Source organism: Cornus florida, unplaced genomic scaffold (genome assembly GCF_030987335.1).
Source record: "Cornus florida cultivar Cherokee Brave unplaced genomic scaffold, ASM3098733v1 CherokeeBrave_3.0.0_Hap2_Chr10, whole genome shotgun sequence".
NCBI lineage: Eukaryota > Viridiplantae > Streptophyta > Magnoliopsida > Cornales > Cornaceae > Cornus > Cornus florida.
The window spans coordinates 42,737,490-42,757,817 of NW_026775580.1; the positions used below are offsets into that span (position 1 = coordinate 42,737,490).

A 20,328-nucleotide genomic window follows, 5' to 3' on the forward strand; every position below is an offset into this window, starting at 1 on the left:
GGGATCTTGAAACTGAATTCAATACAATGGGGGATAACGTAGGAAATCCGGCGAATGAAAGGGCTGAAATTCCTAATGTAGAACCAATGACTCTTTGAGATCATTTCATTCCTACCACCTATGCTTCTCCTTCTTGCATAGTAATGCCAAACATAGATGCAGCTCAATATGAGATCAAATCAAGCACCATCCAAATGCTTCCATCATTTCATGGCTTTGATAATGAAGATCCATATAAGCATCTTGATGAATTCCTTGAAATCTGTTCGACCATCCGGTTGAGAGGTTTTCCGGATAATGCACTTCATCTCCATCTTTTCCCATTCTCCCTAAAGGATAGGGCAAAATATTGGATGAACTCCCTCGCTCCCAATTCCATTACTTCTTGGGCTCAATTGCAACAAGAATTCCTTAAGAAGTATTATCTGGTGAGTAAAACCAACCAAATGAGGTGTTCCATTCTAAGTTTTTCTCAAGTTGATGGAGAACAACTCCATGAGACTTGGGAAAGGCTACAAGATCTTCTTCGAAAATGTCCTCATCATTTGATCCCAAAATGGCAATTAGTGCAAGCTTTCTATGCCGGCTTGACCGAAACCCATAGATTCATGGTTGATTATTCTTGTGGTGGGATGTTCATGTCCAAGAATGCGGATGAGGCTTGGACCCTACTTGAGAATTTAAGCAAAAATTCACTTCAACATAATTCTCGTAGGGCTCCGACCGCAACCATTGCAAAGAACACCAACCCTTGTCAACCAAAATCAATAAGGGAGGAATCATCTCAAGTGGATGCCATCACTCATAAATTCTACCAATTGATGGCACCACATCTTCCTCCTTCATTGTCTCAAAATTCGGCAAGTTCAGTTTGTGCTTCATGTACTAGTCCATTCCATCTCTCGGAAGATTGCCCCACACCGGAGCAATTTCCCAATCCCAACCAAGAGCAAGCTAATGCCATGTTCTCGCGGCCCGGGAATAATCCATATTCCAACACCTACAATCTGGGTTGGCGAGATCATCCGAATTTCTCGTGGCGGCAACAAGCCCCACAAAATTTCCAATTCCAAAACCAAGGGCGGCAAAATCAGCCCTCTTCTCAATATTAAGGTAGACCTTTCCAAGCCTCTTCAAGCTACTGTCCTCCTTACAATCCAAATGTCTCCAATCAACCTCCTGTGTATCCAACTGATGAGATAGTAGCTGCAAACAAGCAAATGATGGAATCATTAAATAAGCAAATAATAGATGCCAACAAGTACCTCTTGACATCCTTGCAGCCTACTCTCCAAATGGTTCACTCTCATACTCAATCCATAGCTAATCTCGAAACTCAAGTGGGCCAAATAGCTAATTCGGTGAATCAATTGCTTCAAAAGGACAAGGGCAAGCTTCCCTCTCAACCTTTTGAAAATCCTAGAGGAATGCATGTAATTGATGACACCCCTCCACCGAATGGGCCGACTCATGAACAAGTTCAAGCTATCACCACCCTTCGGAGTGGTAGAGTGGTTGACAACAAGGTTGATGGAGACACAAGTGAGAAAAACCCTCCTTTGAAAAATCCAAATCCAAGCTCTTCAAATCCAAAGTCTTGTCCAAATACCATTCACGGAAATCCCACACATGTCACCCCAAATGTGGAAACTACTTATGAGCCAAGAGCTCCGTTTCCTCAACGTCTTCAAGAGTCGACACATTTTGGGAACAAGAATTGTAAAATTCAAGACATGTGGGAAGTTTTCAAGCAAGTGAAGATTAACTTGCCCCTCTTGGATGCTATCAAGCAAATCCCTCCCTATGCAAAATTTCTTAAAGATTTGTGCACTCAAAAGCGCACTTCTAAAAATCATTTGCCAAAAAAAGTGAGGTTGAATGAAAATGTTAGTGCTATCATTCAGCACAGCACTCCTCCGAAGTATAAGGATCCGGGTGCCCCCACAATCTCTTGCGTCATTGGTGACAGCAAAATCGAGAGGGCCCTCCTTGACTTAGGAGCTAGTGTGAATTTAATTCCATATTCAGTCTACCAACAACTTGGTTTGGGAGATCTTAAGCCGACTTCCGTGGTTTTACAACTTGCCGATAGATCGGTCAAGCATCCACGAGGTTTTCTCGAGGACGTTATCATCAAAGTGGATAAATTTTACTTCCCGGTAGATTTTGTGGTTCTTGATACGGAACCGGTCCATGACCCAAAAAAGCACATTCCCGTGATCCTTGGTAAGCCATTTTTAGCCACTGCTAATGCATCAATTAATTGCCGAACCGGGGTGATGGACATTGCTTTTCGAAACATGCAAGTTAAACTCCATATCTTTCATGCAACTCAACATCCCTCCAACGAGGATGATTGTTTTCGTGTGGATGTCATTGATAAAGTGGTCGAAGAATCTCTCCCGTTCATTCTAAGCAAAGATCCTCTTGAAACTTGCATGTCCCATTTTGACTTCTCAAACTTTGATGTTGATCAAGCCATTCAAGAAGTCAATTCTTTGCTTGATATTAATGTTATCATGGATGTACCTCCTTGGAAAATTCCAAAAGAACCACTTCCCCAACTTTCCACCACTCCTCCGGTCCCATCATTGTTATCTCCGCCACAACTTGAGCTTAAGCCGCTCCCGGCCCATCTCAAGTATGTGTTCCTTGGTCCAAAGCAAACCCTTCCGATCATTATTGCCTCGGACCTTCAAAAAGACCAAGAGACCAACCTTTTAGCGGTACTCCAAGAGCATAAAGAAGCTATTGGTTGGACAGTGGCAGATTTGAAAGGAATTGACCCCTCCATTTGTACGCATCGCATTCATATGGAGGATGACGCAAAGCCTACTAGAGAGGTCCAACGCCGATTAAATCCAAATATGAAGGAAGTGGTCATGAAAGAGGTGATCAAATTGCTAGATGCGGGAATCATCTATCCTATCTCTGATAGCAAGTGGGTGAGCCCCACACAAGTTGTCCCCAAGAAATCCGGTCTCACCGTTGTTGAAAATTCAGCGGGTGAGCTCGTGCCACAACGAACCACCACCGGGTGGCGTGTGTGCATTGACTATCGGAAACTTAATTCATCTACTAGGAAGGATCATTTCCCACTCCCATTTATTGATCAAATCCTAGAAAGGTTAGCCGGCCAAAGCTTCTATTGTTTTCTTGATGGTTATTCCGGCTATAACCAAGTGGCAATCGCCCCCCAAGATCAAGAGAAAACAACATTCACATGTCCCTTTGGTACTTTTGCCTATCGACGCATGCCTTTTGGTCTATGCAATGCACCGGCAACGTTCCAAAGGTGCATGATGTCCATATTCTCTGATATGGTTGAAAAGTTCTTGGAAGTTTTCATGGACGATTTTTCCGTATTTGGCTCCTCCTTTGACTTGTGTCTCAAAAATTTATCTCTTGTGCTCCAAAGATGCAAAGAGACGAATCTCATTCTAAGTTGGGAGAAAAGCCACTTCATAGTCCAAGAAGGCATTGTTTTAGGACATGTCATTTCTAAGCGGGGAATCGAGGTAGACAAGGCAAAAGTTGAGTTAATCTCTAATCTTCCTCCTCCGAATTCCGTCCGTCAAATCCGTTCTTTTCTTGGCCATGCCGGATTCTATCGTCGCTTCATCAAAGATTTTAGCAAAATCTCACGGCCCTTGTGTAATCTCTTGGCCAAGGATGTTCCGTTCAATTTTGATGACGCTTGCATGGAAGCTTTCATCAAACTTCGCACTCTCCTCTCATCCGCCCCAATCATGAAACCCCCTAATTGGTCTCTTCCTTTTGAGATCATGTGTGATGCATCCGACTATGCATTAGGGGCGGTTTTGGGCCAACGTGTGGATAAACTTCCGCATGTCATTTATTATGCTAGCAAAACTCTCTGCGATGCCCAATTGAACTACACCACCACTGAAAAAGAATTGCTAGCTGTGGTGTACGCCTTGGATAAATTTCGCTCTTATCTTCTTGGCTCCAAGGTCATCGTCTTTTCAGATCATGCCGCTCTTAGGCATTTGTTAGCGAAAAAAGAGACAAAACCCCGTTTAATTCGATGGATCCTCTTACTTCAAGAGTTTGACATTGACATCCGGGACAAAAAAGGGACCGACAATGTTGTCGCCGATCATCTCTCTCACTTACCTATTGAGAAATCTTCAGAATTCGCAGCCATCCGTGATTCCTTTCGGGATGAGCAACTTCTTCAAGTTTCACATTCTACTCTTCCATGGTTTGCGGATATTGTCAATTATCTTGCGGTTGGCAAAATTCCAGCCCATTGGTCCAAACAAGAGAGGGACCGATTTTTCTCCCAAGTCAAGCATTTCTTTTGGGAAGATCCGGAACTATTCAAGTATTGCCCGGACCAAATCATCCGGCGATGCATTCCTGAAACCGAGGCCACAAGCATTCTAAATTTTTGCCATACTCTTGCTTGTGGAGGCCATTTTAGTGCCAAAAAGACCGCTAACAAAGTTCTTCAAAGCGGATTCTTTTGGCCTACCTTGTTTCGGGATGCATACAATTTTTGCAAATCATGTGAACGATGTCAAAAACTTGGATCCATGTCCCGAAGAGACATGATGCCCCTTACCAACATTTTAATTGTTGAAATTTTTTATGTGTGGGGGATTGACTTCATGGAACCATTTCCATCTTCTTATGGCTATGAGTACATCCTTGTAGCGGTGGATTATGTGTCTAAATGGGTTGAAGCCGAGGCTACCAAAACCGATGATCATAAAGTCGTGGTCCATTTCATTCAGTCTCACATCTTTAGTCGTTTTGGTACGCCCCGAGCAATCATTAGTGATGGTGGATCTCATTTCCGAAATCGTTATCTAAAATCCGTCCTTGCTAAGTATTCCGTCATTCATAAGGTTGCTACACCTTACCACCCTCAAACGAGTGGTCAAGTAGAGATTTCTAACCGGGAGATTAAGCACATTTTGGAAAAAACGGTTAGACCGGATCGCAAAGATTGGTCATTAAGGCTAAACGATGCGCTTTGGGCTTACCGGACAGCTTATAAGACACCCATTGGCATATCACCATATCGACTTGTCTTTGGCAAAGCATGTCATCTCCCGGTAGAATTAGAGCACCGTGCTTATTGGGCCATAAAAAGGTTCAATTTTGATCTCAAACAAGCCGGCTCTAATCATGCGTTGCAATTAAATGAACTTGCGTAATGACGCGTATGAAAGCGCAAAAATTTACAAGGCAAAGACTAAAGCTTTACATGACAAACACATCGTCAAGAAGTCTTTTGCCCCGGGACAAAAGGTCTGGCTTTTCAATTCCCGCTTGAAACTCTTTCCCGGTAAACTCCGGTCAAGATGGGATGGTCCATACATTGTCACTACCGTCTTTCCTTATGGAGCAATCGAACTTCATGATCCTGCAAGTGGATCACTCTTCAAGGTAAATGGCCAACGGCTTAAGCCTTGCATTGACGGCACAATCCTAACCCGAAAAGTTAAGGAAGTCCTCTTAACGGATCCAATTTATGAGGATTAGTGCCTGCTCTAGCTTTGTCTAGCTATCGACATTAAATTTAGCAACTCAAGGGAAGCAATTCTTTCAATTTCCAAGCTTCCTTCTCTTTGAAATTGCTCGTGCCTTGCAAATTTTCTGGGAAACGGTGTAGAAATGCCAAAATTTAACTTTCTCTGGAACTATCTTAAGTTGTGTTCCACATATTTAGACTGGCTTCTTAGACCTTCTCAACTCTTGTTTTTATTCCCGGAAGTTTTTGGCTCTATCAGGCAATTTTCTCGGACTTTCGACATGGCTCTTACATGCATAGCCTCTCATCTTCAATGCATTGTTGGATCATGGTTTCTCAAAATCATCCATGCGTTGGAAAGGTGCTACATTTTGAAATTTTTTCCAAATTGTCCATGCATTAGAAAGAAGTTGAAAAGTTTTCAAAATTTTCCATCCATGCATTACATTGGAATGAATTTGAAAAAAAAAAAAAAAAAATTCAGAAATTTAATTCATGCATTGTGTGATATTGCAAAGGTTTAAAATTTTTCCTACATTCATCCATGCATTTGAAGAGACCAAATTCCATCCATGCATTTGAGATGAAGTGCAAAGTTTAAATATTTTCCTATGCATTGGCTTGCAATTTTTCTTCCATCCTTAAAAAAATAAAAAAATAAAAATAAAAAGAATATATAAATAAAAAAAAAAAGGAAAAAAAAAATAATGAAAAACAAGAGCTCATTCATCCATGAATGCATACATGCATTGCATTCATGCATCATCACCTATGTAGTCAACTTCTTTCATGTAATTTGAGTTCATGCATTCTTTAATCCATTCAATCTGCTAGAAAACCTCATGCAAGCTTTTAAGTTTCAAATTTTGCAGCCTTTGCCTTCATGTTTCATGCAGCCATGCATTCAATTTGCATTCATTCATCCATGCCTTCTAGTTCGAGTGCTAGCTGCTTTGCCTCCAATATTGCATGTTCCCATGTTGAAATTATCAACAATCCATGCATTCCTTCATGCATTCATCCATGCATTCAGCCATGAAAATTTCATCCAACCTTTCAGCCCCAAGCACCCTCTGCCTCAATTTTGAGCAATCTCAGCTCCCTTTAGAGTGCCCGTTGATGCCCTTCAAATTCAGCCCTTCATGTGCAGCTACTGTCTCCATTTCGAGCACTTGAATTCCAATTTCGAGTGCTCGAACCTCCATCCCAAACATCCCAAGCACTCTGCCTCACATTCGAGCACTTGAAGGCCAATCCAGAGTGCTCAAAACTTCTACAAAAACAATTCCGAGGCTCTGCTTGTTTTTGGAGCACTCGAAGCTAAATTTAGAGTGCTCGAACTCACCTTATCTACCTCATCAACCCACTTCCAGCTTCATCTTCCTCTCTCTCTTAAACCACACCACCCCAACATTCCAAACCCACAACCCAACACCACCATGCTCGGGCACCACTCCTGCACAGCACCATGCAATCTCCACCCTCTCGGCAGTTCCAATAATTAACCAAAAACCCACAACCAACTCCATGACCTGCATGCCCAATGTTCAACCAAGCACCCTTCCAACCTCTCGGTTCCCATCAAGCATGCATGCTAACCCCACCCCCACCATCCAACCCTCCCTCTCTCGGCATGCATTCCTTTCCCATCACACCCATCCTCCCAAGTTGTAGGTGACATGCATGACACCAGCCACCTAATATCCTACCCCCAACCATCAACCTCTACTCCTCTCGGCAACTTGAGACATGCCACTTCAAACCAAACAACCCACACCTCCTCACGACTAAACCACCACCACCTCTTCAAGCCGAGCACCACCCTCTAACTCATGCTCACCCCAACCCAAACCAACAACCTTCCCAATCTCAGCTTCTCTCTCTTCAGCTTCAACCCTACCATGCATGAACCACCTTAAACCATCCTCCACGATCACACCTACTGCAACACACAACCTCACCTCGCAGCCACCATGCAGACCTGCATGCATGCATGCAACCCCCATGCATGCATGCACAACCATCTTCTTCCTTCTCTCACCACACCACCAATCTTCCCTCTCCTCCATAAACCCAACCCTTCCCTCTTCCTCTCTCTCTCAACCCCAGCAACCAAGCATGTAAGCCATGCATGCTCCATCAACCCTCACTATTCACCCTCCACCCTCGGCACCAACCAAACCAGCCTCTCTCTCCATCAAACCATCACCCTCGCCATCAGCATCCCACATATGGTGGCTCACATCCCACACATCTACCTCACACATACATCTCACACACCATGTTTTCACCACCCTCACCTTGCACACCACCTCACTCACTGCCAAGACTTCGAGCACTCGAAGTCCCATTTCGAGTGCTCGAAGTGTGGAGCACAATGCACCATCCTCAGCTCAGCCCACTGCCCCAATTTCGAGCACTCGAAAACACCCTTCGAGTGCTCGAACCAAGCTTCCCTCTCTCTTTTAAAATCACACAACCTCTCTCTCTCGAACCAAGCCTCCCTCCTCTCTTTTAAACCCCGAACCCACACTCCACTTCCCTTCCCACTCTCGGTCACATTCAAAACCAACCAACCTCACATCTCTCTTCTCGGCATTCACCAAGCCACCCACACAACCCTCTCAACCAAACCACCTCAACCATCCCTCTCAACCTCCTTCAAAATCACCCCCACCCCATAACCAACAACCCAATCTCATAACCCCTCACCTCTCGGCCTCCCTCTTCATCTCTCTCTCTAACCCCTCACCTTCGGCCACACACCACATACAACCTTCTCTCACTTCCACCCCACCTTCCCAGTTTTCACTCTAATGCATGCATGCATTCAATCCATGTGCCTCCATTCTTATTCTTCTTCTCAAGGTATGTGAGCTTCATATTCTTCTCAATTCCTTGTCTTTATTTCCTTTATAAGGAGGATGGGAATGCATTGTGGAGGTTGTGTTGAATGTGGTTGATGATTGCTCTATGCTAGAGCTTGGTTTGGTTGTCAAAATTTTTGGTTTTCTTCATCCCTCCCACTCATCTTCACATTCTCCCTTTTGTGGTGCACGCTAGGTGCTCGCTGAAAGTCCTCAACCAAGTCCACCTCTCTAAATGTCTCGTGCCGGTCCTTCTCGCCCTCCTAGACCCTCTGCGGGTGCCCGTGCTGTCAATCGTGAGCGACCACGTGATCCTTGGGATCGCAAACAACTCAACTACGAGCTTTCTTTTCCGCTCACGGATGCCTTTGACATTCTACCCACTACTTCGTGGGCTATAGCCGAATTGACTAACCGGCGTCTGCAGCACATTTACGCACCCCTTGCCACGGTTGCCTACCCCCGTGTAGTGCACCTCTTCTATCAGAATCTCCAATGCCCTGAAGAGCCACCCATTTCTCTCACTACATCCATTGATGGCACCACCTATGCTTTCACTGTGACTGACCTCATTTAGGTTTCTGGTTGCCCCATTGAGTGCCCCGATGACATTGTCAATCGTGAGAATCTCCCTTTATATGAGGAGCCGGATACATTAACTGTGGAGCAGATTGTCGCTGCCATTTGCACTGTTGACGATCCTACTAGGCCCCGGTCTTTTATCCGCAAAACTAATCTTCCGGAACGCCTCGGGTTCATTGACACTGTCTTCAAGCACAATGTCTGCCCTTTGGTGCATAGCACCAAGCGTCGGGGCCTCCTTTTGCAAGCCTTATATGCCATGGACCAAGGCCAATGGTTCTCCATCCCAAAGCTCATTTGGACCACATTTATGAAGTTTTGGCATGACGCTCATAATGCACGGGTTCCGCGAGTTAAAAATCGGAAATTGCCTTTGCCGTTTTTCATCACTCGGCTCCTTCAGCACAAGGGTTTCGTTGTTCCTCCCCATGAACCAAAAGGCGAAAAGATTAAAATTTTTACCAAGTGCCGGTGGATCAATGTTCTTAGCCATTCTAGTACCCCTCAGCCTGCTGCCCCCCTGTTCATCCAAGCTCCACCTCCTCCTCCTTCTGAGGATGCTTCCACCGCAGCAGCCGCTGCAAGGGTAGAGCCTCCGGTCGACTCTCACCAGGACCAGGCTTTCATCCGGGCTAGCATTGCCGGTATTCATGAGCGACTAGATCATTTTGAGAATTCTTTGTCCGCGTACACTCGGACTCTATGTGAGACTTCTTCACGTGCTGAAGAAGATCGTCGTCTTGCTGCTGAAGACCGTCGTGTCGCAGCTGAGGACCGTCGTTTGGCTTCCCCTGAACGGCGTAAGACTCAATCTCTCCTCCATTCCATCCTCGCCCATTTACCCTCTGGACCGTAGCTTGTTGCGAGTGTTGGACCTTATCTTATTGTTTCATATGTACCTATTTCTCTTGTATCTTTTGTTTTCCTTTTGAACTGTAAGAATTTGCTATGTATAGGTTGCTCTAGTAGACATGATCCCTGTACAGCTCTTTTTGTAATCATGTAAACTCTTTTTGAAATGCAAATTCTTTTTGTTCTGTTAACTTTCAGTACATTCTTTTTCTGTATTTATGCTTGTGCTATTAATGCTGTTTGTGGTTGTTTCTTTTTGTTCTTCATGATGCTCTCCAGGTTGCGCAGTCCAATTCAAGTTTGGGGGTTTGTGTATCACCATACCGTTTCCTCCCCCTGGGTATTGTTGTTCCTTTTTATACTCTTTGTTATTTTTGTCTCTAACTTACATCCATGTCACACATTGAGGACACTGTGTAGTTTAAGTTTGGGGGTGCATCAAAGCATTCTTGGCATAGTTTTGGTATCATATTTTTGTAAAGCAATGATAGTGTAACTTGGAACTTGTCGGAGACAAAGCATATGTTTAATACCTTGTGTATAGAAGCAATTGAGAAATTTTTGAAAATAAAGAAATTTGAATTTGAAGTGATCATGCAAATACAATGTAGTCTGTATAAATGTCTCAATTAGATTCTTGCTGGATTTACACTCTTATAAGCTTCACAATGCACAGATGCACATTGGAAACTTAACTGTGAGGCATGCAACTTGATTGACCTTGACCTTGGCCTAGTTAATCTGATTTGATGAACCTGATAGATGGATACCTTTGGCAAGGTTATAAAATAATAATAATAATAATAATAATAATAATAAAATAAATTTGAAAAGATGACCAGTTGACGTTCTTAGCCTTTCCAACTCGAGCTATTAAGCCCTAGGAGTGTCTCTACACTTAGCACCCTAAAGCCATCTGGTTTGGGAGTTGTTGGCCTAACGCTTGCTACAAGGGTTGGTTAGAAAGCTTAAGGGACTTAAACATTGCACGGTCATTCAAAAAAATAAACTAGTAATAAACATGGTTCGTTGGAGTTCGTAGCCTTTCCAACTTGAGCTATTAAGCCCTATGGAGTGTCTCTACACTTAGCACCCTAAAGCCATCTGGTTTGGGAGTTGTTGGCCTAACACTTGCTACATAAGTTGGTTAGAAAGCTTAAGGGACTTCAGCATTGCACAACCATTCTATGTTTCCCTTATGAGTTGCAATAAATTGTCAACAAGCAACAAAAGTTGTCTTGTAAATAAAATCATGCCTTAGGGACCTCATTTAAAGGGGAATTCAATGATTTGAAAACTTGTGCTTTGGAATTGGAAAAGAAAGTAAAAGCCGCATGTTGAGAATCCAATTCACTTTCACTGGAGTTTGAGTTATTTCCATTTAAGAGATGACAATTGAATTATTTATATGGACTATGATGTTGATGCATGCATGTTGAAATGGTTTTTCCCAATTTTTGTATCAATGCTTCATATATGCAAGGTAGTCTTCCCAATGATCCCGTCTCCAGCTCTTTATCTGTTTCAAGTTGTATTTGAGCTATGTTTATGTTTATTTTTGCCATGGTGAATATTTTTGTATAGCATTCCCGTATTTTCATTCCATTGAGCTTTGCATTTTGGTTTTGCTAAGGGACTAGCAAAATGTAAGTTTGGGGTGTGATAAGCGCTGAATACTGTATATTCAGGCGCCCTAAATTATATTAACAAAGTCCATTAATTGATTATTTTATGTAGATTAACTCCATTTGCAAGTTTTTGTGCATTTTTAGGTTAAAGTGCAAAAAGGAAGCAAAAATGATGCCTTGTGGAATTATGAACAAAAAGGGTGCCAATTCTGAATTTCTGGCAGCGGTAGAACCTGACTTTTGTCGCCATTTTTGACCTAGAAAACTCAAGAACTGGACTTCCATGATAACATGAAAGATTTATAGCTCTGAATCAGCTTTCCAAATCTTCAAGCGGTTCATCATTCAGAGTTCGCAACAGAGAGTTATGATCTTCTTAACAGAGGTGCGCAGAACTGCCTGGCAGCACTGAAGTACTGCCTTTCTCCCCATTTTCGACCAACCAGACTTGAGAATTGGGTCTTCATCAAAACATGAAGTTTTTGAAGCACTGAATCAGCTCTCTAAATCTTCAAACAGATTATCATTCGGAGTTTGGGGCCCAAAGTTATAGCAGTTTTACCAAAGTTGGTCAGTGCTGAGCAAGAAGAGCATGTTGCACATTGCACTAATTTAGAGTGCTCGAGACCACTCTTCGAGTGCTCGAAAATCAGCCAGATTGCAGCTCGGAAATGAACCCCTCTTCAGCCCACTTGTGCATTAGTTTCCACATTTCCACCCTCCTTCTTTATGGAGTGGTTGGGAATGTCTTTGGAGGAGAGAGAGAGCTTAGTTGATAGCTATAAGGCAACTAAGGGCCACATGCATCCTATCCTTGAATTCTACAAGATTAGAGGAGAGAGAAGAGAGCAAGAAAGAGAGTTCTTCAAGCTTGAAGAAGGGAGCACGAAAATGGAGGAGGTCTTCAAGCTTCTTCTTCATTCTAAGGCTCCGATGGGTAACTAACTCTTCTTCTAGGGAGGTGATGAAGTCCCTCCCTTGTAAGCATGTTCTAGTGTAGATTTTATTTTGGGATTTCAATGTATAACCTATGGTCTTTTCATGGTCTAGAACATTTTGCTTCTTGTAATGGATCTTCATGTATTTTAATGATTATTGTTGAATTAATTATCTATCTTAGATGGTTTATTCTTTTAATCATAGTGCTTGCACTCTCATGGTGACAATGGTAGTGAGATCATGGAATAGTTTTAATGGCATGAAGTTGGAGAACTTTGATAGTCCATTGCTTAGGTTCCCCCTTTGATGGTCTATTCTTGATTCCTAACTTTATGTGCTTTTATCATTCAATTAAGGGCTTGATAATCTTTGGCTTAGGGAGCATGTTGAAGACTACACCCTAGTTTAGGTAGTTTAAGCATGTATTTCTTTGATGGATTATTCTTGTTTTTGATTCAATGAACCTCTTGAGGATATTATAGCAACCAAGGGTTGTTATGTATCATGACCATCGTTTATGTTGATTTCCCAAATTTAAATTTAGCCTAGCATGTGTATAGGGATGGAGACGGATTCACGTCCTTAGTTTTTCTTACTCGTATCTTATCTCGCTTCAATTATTGCAAGTTTCTATTTCATGCACTTCACATATTCAATTTAGTGACAAACAAACAACTCCTTATTTCCCCTTCATCATTCTAAGAACGATTCTAGACATTTAGGTTGCCTTAGACTAGCGCAGTCCCAGTGGTTCGACTTACCCGACCAATAGCCCTATTTTACAATGATTCGTGCTATTGCGAAGGTTGATGTATGATTGACCAACCGATCAAGTATATGTCATGAACTTGTTGATTTTGGAAAGCTTGTAAGGACATTGAAAAATGATAAGGCTAGGGCTTGGTCCTAGTACGGGAGGTACGAGTTCTCCCTACATTATTAGAGTGCGTACTAGGTAACCTTGTGGGTCATAATAGCCCGGAATAACTTTTGTGGTCTTGAGACTACATATCCTAGTCTTTCCACTACTTGATTTTGCATTCAATTCCAAGTTGTTAATCATTGATTACTTATAACTTGTAACTTGGTGCATGCGTTTTCAACTTCATATAGTATACTTGTGCTTATATACTTGTTTTATGTGTATTTAAATTCCATATGGTATACTTGCACTTTGTATCCTTGTTTCATGTGTATTTAAATTCCATTTAGTATACTCGTACCATGTATACTTGTTTTGGTTATATTTAAATTTCATTCAGCATGCTTGTACCTAGTATGCTTACATGTTATGTATTCCATTTTCAGTTGCCTAAATAGCTTGAGATGATCCCTTAGTTCACCTTGGAACATAGACGTTAGGAGGCATGAACCACATGGATCAATTTATTTTAGTTTACAAAACTTATAAAACTTTAGGTCATGCGTATGTTCATTCCCTACGAGTAATGTAAGTTACTCACCCCGCTAAATGCGATATGTTTCAGGCAAGAAGACGTGGTTTCAAGACGTACAACATCCCTAGGTTGTTTTGTTAATTTGGAGTACTTTTAATGTAATTTTGCTCACATGTAAGTGTTAGCATGTTTAAGTTTTACTTATAAAGTTGTAATACTTAGCGAGGTTCAATATGCCGTTTATGCCTTGTGATATGTAAAGTGTACTTAGATACACTCTTTAGGACATATTTAATATTTATAAGATGAGGACAAGGGCCATTTACTTTTAAGTTGCTTTTGAATACTTTTGGTTTCATGTATAATTATTGAAAAATAAATAAATTAGAAGTTTTAATATGTCATTTTCAATTCGGAGTATGTAAAGTGTGCCAAAGCACACTCATTAGGACCCTTTTAATATGTTTAAGGTGTGACCAAGGACTAACCACCTTTTCGTTTTCATCTTTGCATGTTGGTTTCAAATTTTACTTTTAAATGTCATTTTTGGCAAATTTGAGGTTTGATAGGTCGTATTTTGCATCGCGCATATTTGGGGGCTGTGGACCATTCCCGCGCACTTCAAAACACTCATTACATTTACATGTATAGTCGTTTTAGCACACAACTTCATATTCGACCAAATAAACACTTGAAGCAAATTCTATTTTTAAGGTTTTATGTGAAAACTTAACAGAGGGGCATTTTGTGAATTTCACATCAAAAATAAAATTTTCTTTTGACATGGTTAGCTAGAAAACATGATTTTAAGGGGGGTTTCTTCTTTGAGTTTTTCCAAAAAAAATCGTTTAAGGGTCCGTTTTTGCTCTCAGTTCTGGAAAAATCAGTAAAATAAGGCTTGCTGCTATCAACAGCAGTGCTACGCGCATAGCGCCCCCGCATCCTCGCGAGTCCGGCACGCATCATTGCGCACGTGCGGCAAGCATTTGCATGCGCGTGGGGGGGGGGGGGGGGGGGCTCCCTTGGTGCCATCCTTGGCCGCGACGAAACCAATTTTTGTTTTGTCCTTACTTTTTCGTCCGGACTCCAAATCAAATGATTTTTGAGTCTAACTTTGTTAATTTTTCGTTGTCTATCCAACAGTGTGCTCGGTAGCACCCACATCTTTCTAAAAATGATCATTTTGCCCGTAGGGTTATACTTATCAATTTTTAAAATGTCATTTCCGTTTTGTTTTCTTTGGGGTTCCGTGGCTTCATGGTAAGTCATGCTTGTGTCTTAGGGATGACATACATCTCTCGAGACGTTGTTTCCTTGTGAAAAGACCATTTTGCCCTTGGGGCCATACTTGGTCTATTTTCAACCCTAGCTTCCGTTTTTATTTTTGTTGTGTTCAGTGACCTTATGAAAGGTCACTTTGGCATTTTAAAGATGTGTTATAATTTTAGAGACGTAGGTTTTGTCTTTTGCTTCCGTATTCGGATCCGATATCGGATCAACCTGCGGGACATCTTAGGAGGCACTGGCTTGAAAAACCAGGGCCATCATAAGGGTGGTTGTACTTCGTAGAGGAAATGTTGAAAACTACCATAATGACAAAGGATTAGGCCAAATATTGAAAGTAATTCTAATGGATGAAGAAGTAAGTATATTATCCATTACTTTTAGTATTCTATATTTATATTTTTTGAAATTGATATATGATATATGATATAAATGTCAATATTAATTGATCATCTTTTACAATTTAGGGAATACAAAATCAAGCTGCATTGTTGAATGATGTGGTCACCATATTCAAGGAATCCCAATCTCTTCATAAAACTTATATAATTTCTAATGGAATTCTGAGTCGAGTGAACTACAAATATAGAAATATTCATAAGGAATTCGAATTAAAGTTTACAACCGAAACATCAATTGAAATCATTAAGTAAAAGAAAATAAGTTTGAACAAAATAAATTACAATTTTGTTGATTTAGAAGAGATAAATAAACACATTGACAGCAAGGAGACAATTGGTTAGTTCCCTTCAAGTCTTTGTTTTTATATATATTTTTTAACAATGAACTCAATTGTGAATTATGGTGATTATCGCGGGCACCAACGTTTAAAGATGTACTAAGAGTGTGATTGTGCAATGTGGCCAAGTTTTAAATTTATAAAAGTCACTACTACCTCTAACTAAAAATATAGCTAGGGTGAGTAGGGATCATCCCAAGGGATTATGGCCGTGCTTGCAATGGAAGCAATGTATAGGGTTAGTAGGTCAAACGATCAAAAAATGGTTTGTTTGGTTGATTAAACTACAATGCAATTGAAATTAAAGCAAGTAAAAAGTAACAATTTAGAATGTAGGGAAAAAGATATAGAGGAGAGGACTTGGGGTACTAGAGCTCACCACTAAGCTTGACTTCACTAGATACTAGCAATTGTATATCAATGGGGGAAATTGAATTGTAACTCTTGTGTGTGTGTGACATTAATTGAAACTAGGCATGGATAGCAAATACGTATAGATTGTCTAGCCAATTCAAATGGAAAGCACAACCTATCAAAAGAGACCAAAATCTATTCAATGAAACCACAATTTATGCACATACAATTATCTAGAAGCATTCACCATTTGCATTCATAAGTATAGAACACCAAGGAACAAGAATAGATTGTCCACCTATCTAAGAATCTAAAGCAATTACATTACATCTACACTAAGACATGGAAATTAAACTAAGTAAGCTAAAGGTGTGGCACAATCCATCAAGAAACAAGTGTGAACCATCAAATAAATTACAAGAGTGTTCAATTAAGCACTATATTTTGACCATCTCTAGATTAACTTCATCCATACACATAGACATGCATAAACTCCACTAAATATAGAGAAAAGCACATGAATCATCCATTCTAGCATACATAGACATATGGTTAGAAATAGATAATCAATTGAAAGCATTAATCCATACACATCAAGTAAAAATTACAAGATATATATATATATATATATAAATCCGAGATCAAAACATTTATTACAAGCAAATCCCCAAAAATATACAAAACACTAGGTCTAGGAAGCAAACTTAAGGGCTACTCTAGCCCCAAGTAGATGTCTAGCCACTCATTAAAGTAGTCATCCAACCCTCAAGGGCTATCTCCATGGTAGGCATGACCTTCTTCTTAATGGAAACCCTAAAAGAATGGGAGAACTCCCAAAGATGTGTAAAAGTTCTCTAGTCTCTAGCCTCCTCTCCAAAATAGGAGATATGATATGTGTATTGAATATATGTTCAATCCTCTTCTCTTAAAATGGCTCCCAATCCTTATATAAGAGGCTCAAGTGTCACACCTAATGGTCTGGATTCGTGCACTAGGGTTCTTGCAATGATTGCACCATGAGCTAACTTTTAATGAGATAGAACTTGTTTTGACTCGAACTTGAGGAGGTTCGATCGATCGAACATTGGTGAGATCCATCAAATGCTGTAAAGATCGATCATCCTTGGTGGCACCTTTTTGAATAAAGATAAATCTCTGAGATATTTTGGGATAATTTGGGAAACAGACAAGAGTGATATGTGGGGTGGTAGGTGTGGATAAGATCGAATAATTTCGATTGATCGAAGATAAGTTGGATCGATCGAACATGGTGGAATCTTTTGGATAAGGATAAAGGCTTGGATCCATCTTGAAGTGTTTAGATCGATGTTTCTCTGATCGATCGAAGGAATGTTGAGATCGATCGAACTTGCTAATTTTTCACACTTTGCTTCATTTTGCTTCCACTTCGCTCCTTTCTTCCATTCAGCTTGAGATAACTTCTTTAATGCTTTTATTTAGCTGATTTAACTTATTTTTGGGATAAGTACCTAAAAAGGGCAATAACATGAAATTAGTCTAAGACGAAAAAAATAAGATAGATAAAGGTCCTAGAATACCTAAGCTTAAGGGGTTTAAGTGCGCACTTTTCATCCCTTATCACACCCCCAAACTTAAATATTGCTAGTCCCTAGCAATGAACTACGAAGTAAAGGAATGAAATGAACAACTATACAACTATGAACTAGAAAGCAATAAATGGATAATGCCACTTTCATAGGGAACACGATTGCATTTAGCTTATGCAACAAGCCTTTTAAACCCCTAGGTTACCCCTAGTGGATAAGCGAAGTCTCGTAAGAGTTTCCAGAAATGATACCCACAAACATTAAGCTCTTTCTCACTAAAGAGACACCAATATTGTAAACAAGCATTGGGAGAAAACTACCTCAAGTATGCAATTTTTCAAACGTTTCCAAGCAATCTCCCAAAATTTCAATATCAAGTAAGCAAGTATGGTCCTCCACACATCAAGAAAATGATCATGCAAATCAAAACAACTCTAGAATCTTTTTTGAGTGGACCAACATCAAATATGTTGCTATCTTAGCTAACTAAAGAAATTATCACATCCTTACCCTCAAACTAGCATACAAATCTAGTACTGATCATCAAGATAAAGAGTGGACCTTTTATTAAAGCTTTATTGACCTAGGTGCGCTTATTCTTTTCGCTCAATTTTTTTTTTTTTTTTTAATCTTAAGGATCAAAGAGGAAGCATAGTGCAATATGTTGATCTATTAAGCTTTCTAGCGATCCATGAGGTCAAGTGTTAGGTCAATTACTCCCAAACCAGACGGCTTTAGGGCACTAGGTGTTAAAACTCCCCTAAGGACTTACAAGCTCAAATCAACTAGGCTATAAATCAAAACAACCTCCATCTAATCATTTCCCAATTCTCACCTTTTGGGAGAAGTCCTCACTTTTTAATTACTTTTGTAAATTTTATTTATTTATTTATTTTTTAATTCAATTATTAACCAAGAGTTTGGGCCCTCCACCTTTCGGCGCGAGAAATTCAGTGCTTGATGAGGCTAGAATCCCGGCTACTCAACGAAAAGGGTTTGTTATCTACCTTTATCAAGAATGAAAGCTTTTAATGCACTACTAGTCCAATTGGGATATAACCAATTCAATAATCAACAAAGCATGTACCCCACAAATGAATGCCAGTGTGCACCTGTGCTAGTGTAGAATCGTAGAGTAAATCTCAAAACAATCACAAAATCAGGATGATGTGGACCACAAGTGCAAGCAAGAAATCAATCTTTCAAAAAATTTACTCATAAATGGCATCCACAAGGCATACAAGGAATATTGGACTCTCAAGTCAAGCAATTTTTAAATTTTAAGCAATATAGTTCTCAAAAGATCAAAATCACAGCTAGTTATGGATTAATCATGGAAAATCCCTCAAATACACAAGTCATGCTTAAAATTTTGAATTGAAAACAAACATTGCAATTAACACCCATTACCCCCAAACTTAAATGGCACAGTGTCCTCAATGTGCAAAGAGAACAAAAAGAAAGAGTATACTAGTGCAACTAAGGCAAAGAATGGCCGGGACACAAATATCCAAAGAGGGTGGTATAACCCCCCCAAACTTGGAATTGACTGCGGTCCTGAAAAGATGGCACTTGGATAAAACTCATCAGATAACAAAAGGGATAATAACAGTGCACAGTGGACATACAAGTGTAAATGGGATAGGAAAAGAGGTAAAGAGAGAGTAATAAAGGTGGTCCTGAAAAAAAAATTGGGCAACACTCTCTTTTACTGAAGTCACTAGGATGTACCTGGTAAATAAAGTCAATCACAAATAAATGTATCAATATAAAATCCAAACATCCAAAAATATCATGCATAGAAAAAGAGAAATAATGTACAGTACATTACAGTATCAAGGCCAACAGACTGGCCGTAAAAATATCATATTAGTAGTAATGTAATAGTAATGTATCACAGATATATCAAATGATGAGAGTAAAGAGATAGAGAAATCAGACATAGGAGGTAGGGCAAGCGTGGCGTGATCCTTGGATATCTTTGGATATGTCACACAACGCAACTAAGACATCTATATGAAGAGTAGAAATGTCTGCTCTGAGAGAGACTACTGCATCCTCCAATGCCTAGGCACACTCTCCTAGGCCAGGTGTCGAAACTGGAGCGTCAGGAATAACTGGATCATAAAACTATGGTACATCCTGACGCTGTTCCTGAGAATGAACTGGTGACCCAGCTGGAGAGTGATGCTGTAACTCCTTTGAAGGCTGTTACTCCAGGTCTATATCCATATGTACTGCAGCCACCGGTGCATCTACTAGATCGTCCGCTGCTGCTGCTACTACCATCTCAGCCTCTGCAGCCTCTTTTGATGCTAAGATAGCATCCTCTTCCATGCTCTTGATAAGAGCATTGTAGCTCTTATTCCAATCCTTTTTGCTGTAATGGCAAGCCCCTGACTCAGAATGCTCCTGTGGATGGAAGGGTAGCACTGGTCCCGAAGGATTTGAGTATAAGATGAGCGAATGGGAGATACTTAGCCTGTTTGGGCTTGGCTTTGCTGATATAATCTGTATACAACTTCATCATAACACTTTAGTAAAGTGCAGGAATGGAGAACCAATGCTCGGTGTAGAATGCATAAAGGGCTGCTAGAAAATCAAAACGCCTCTGG

At 40.6% G+C, this 20,328-nt stretch overlaps 1 pseudogene; it reads left to right on the plus strand.

The window, feature by feature from the left end:
- LOC132277537 (uncharacterized) overlaps nucleotides 1-4,037 on the plus strand; it is a 54,848-nt pseudogene extending 50,811 nt beyond the window's left edge.
- The last annotated feature ends 16,291 nt before the right edge of the window (nucleotides 4,038-20,328 follow it).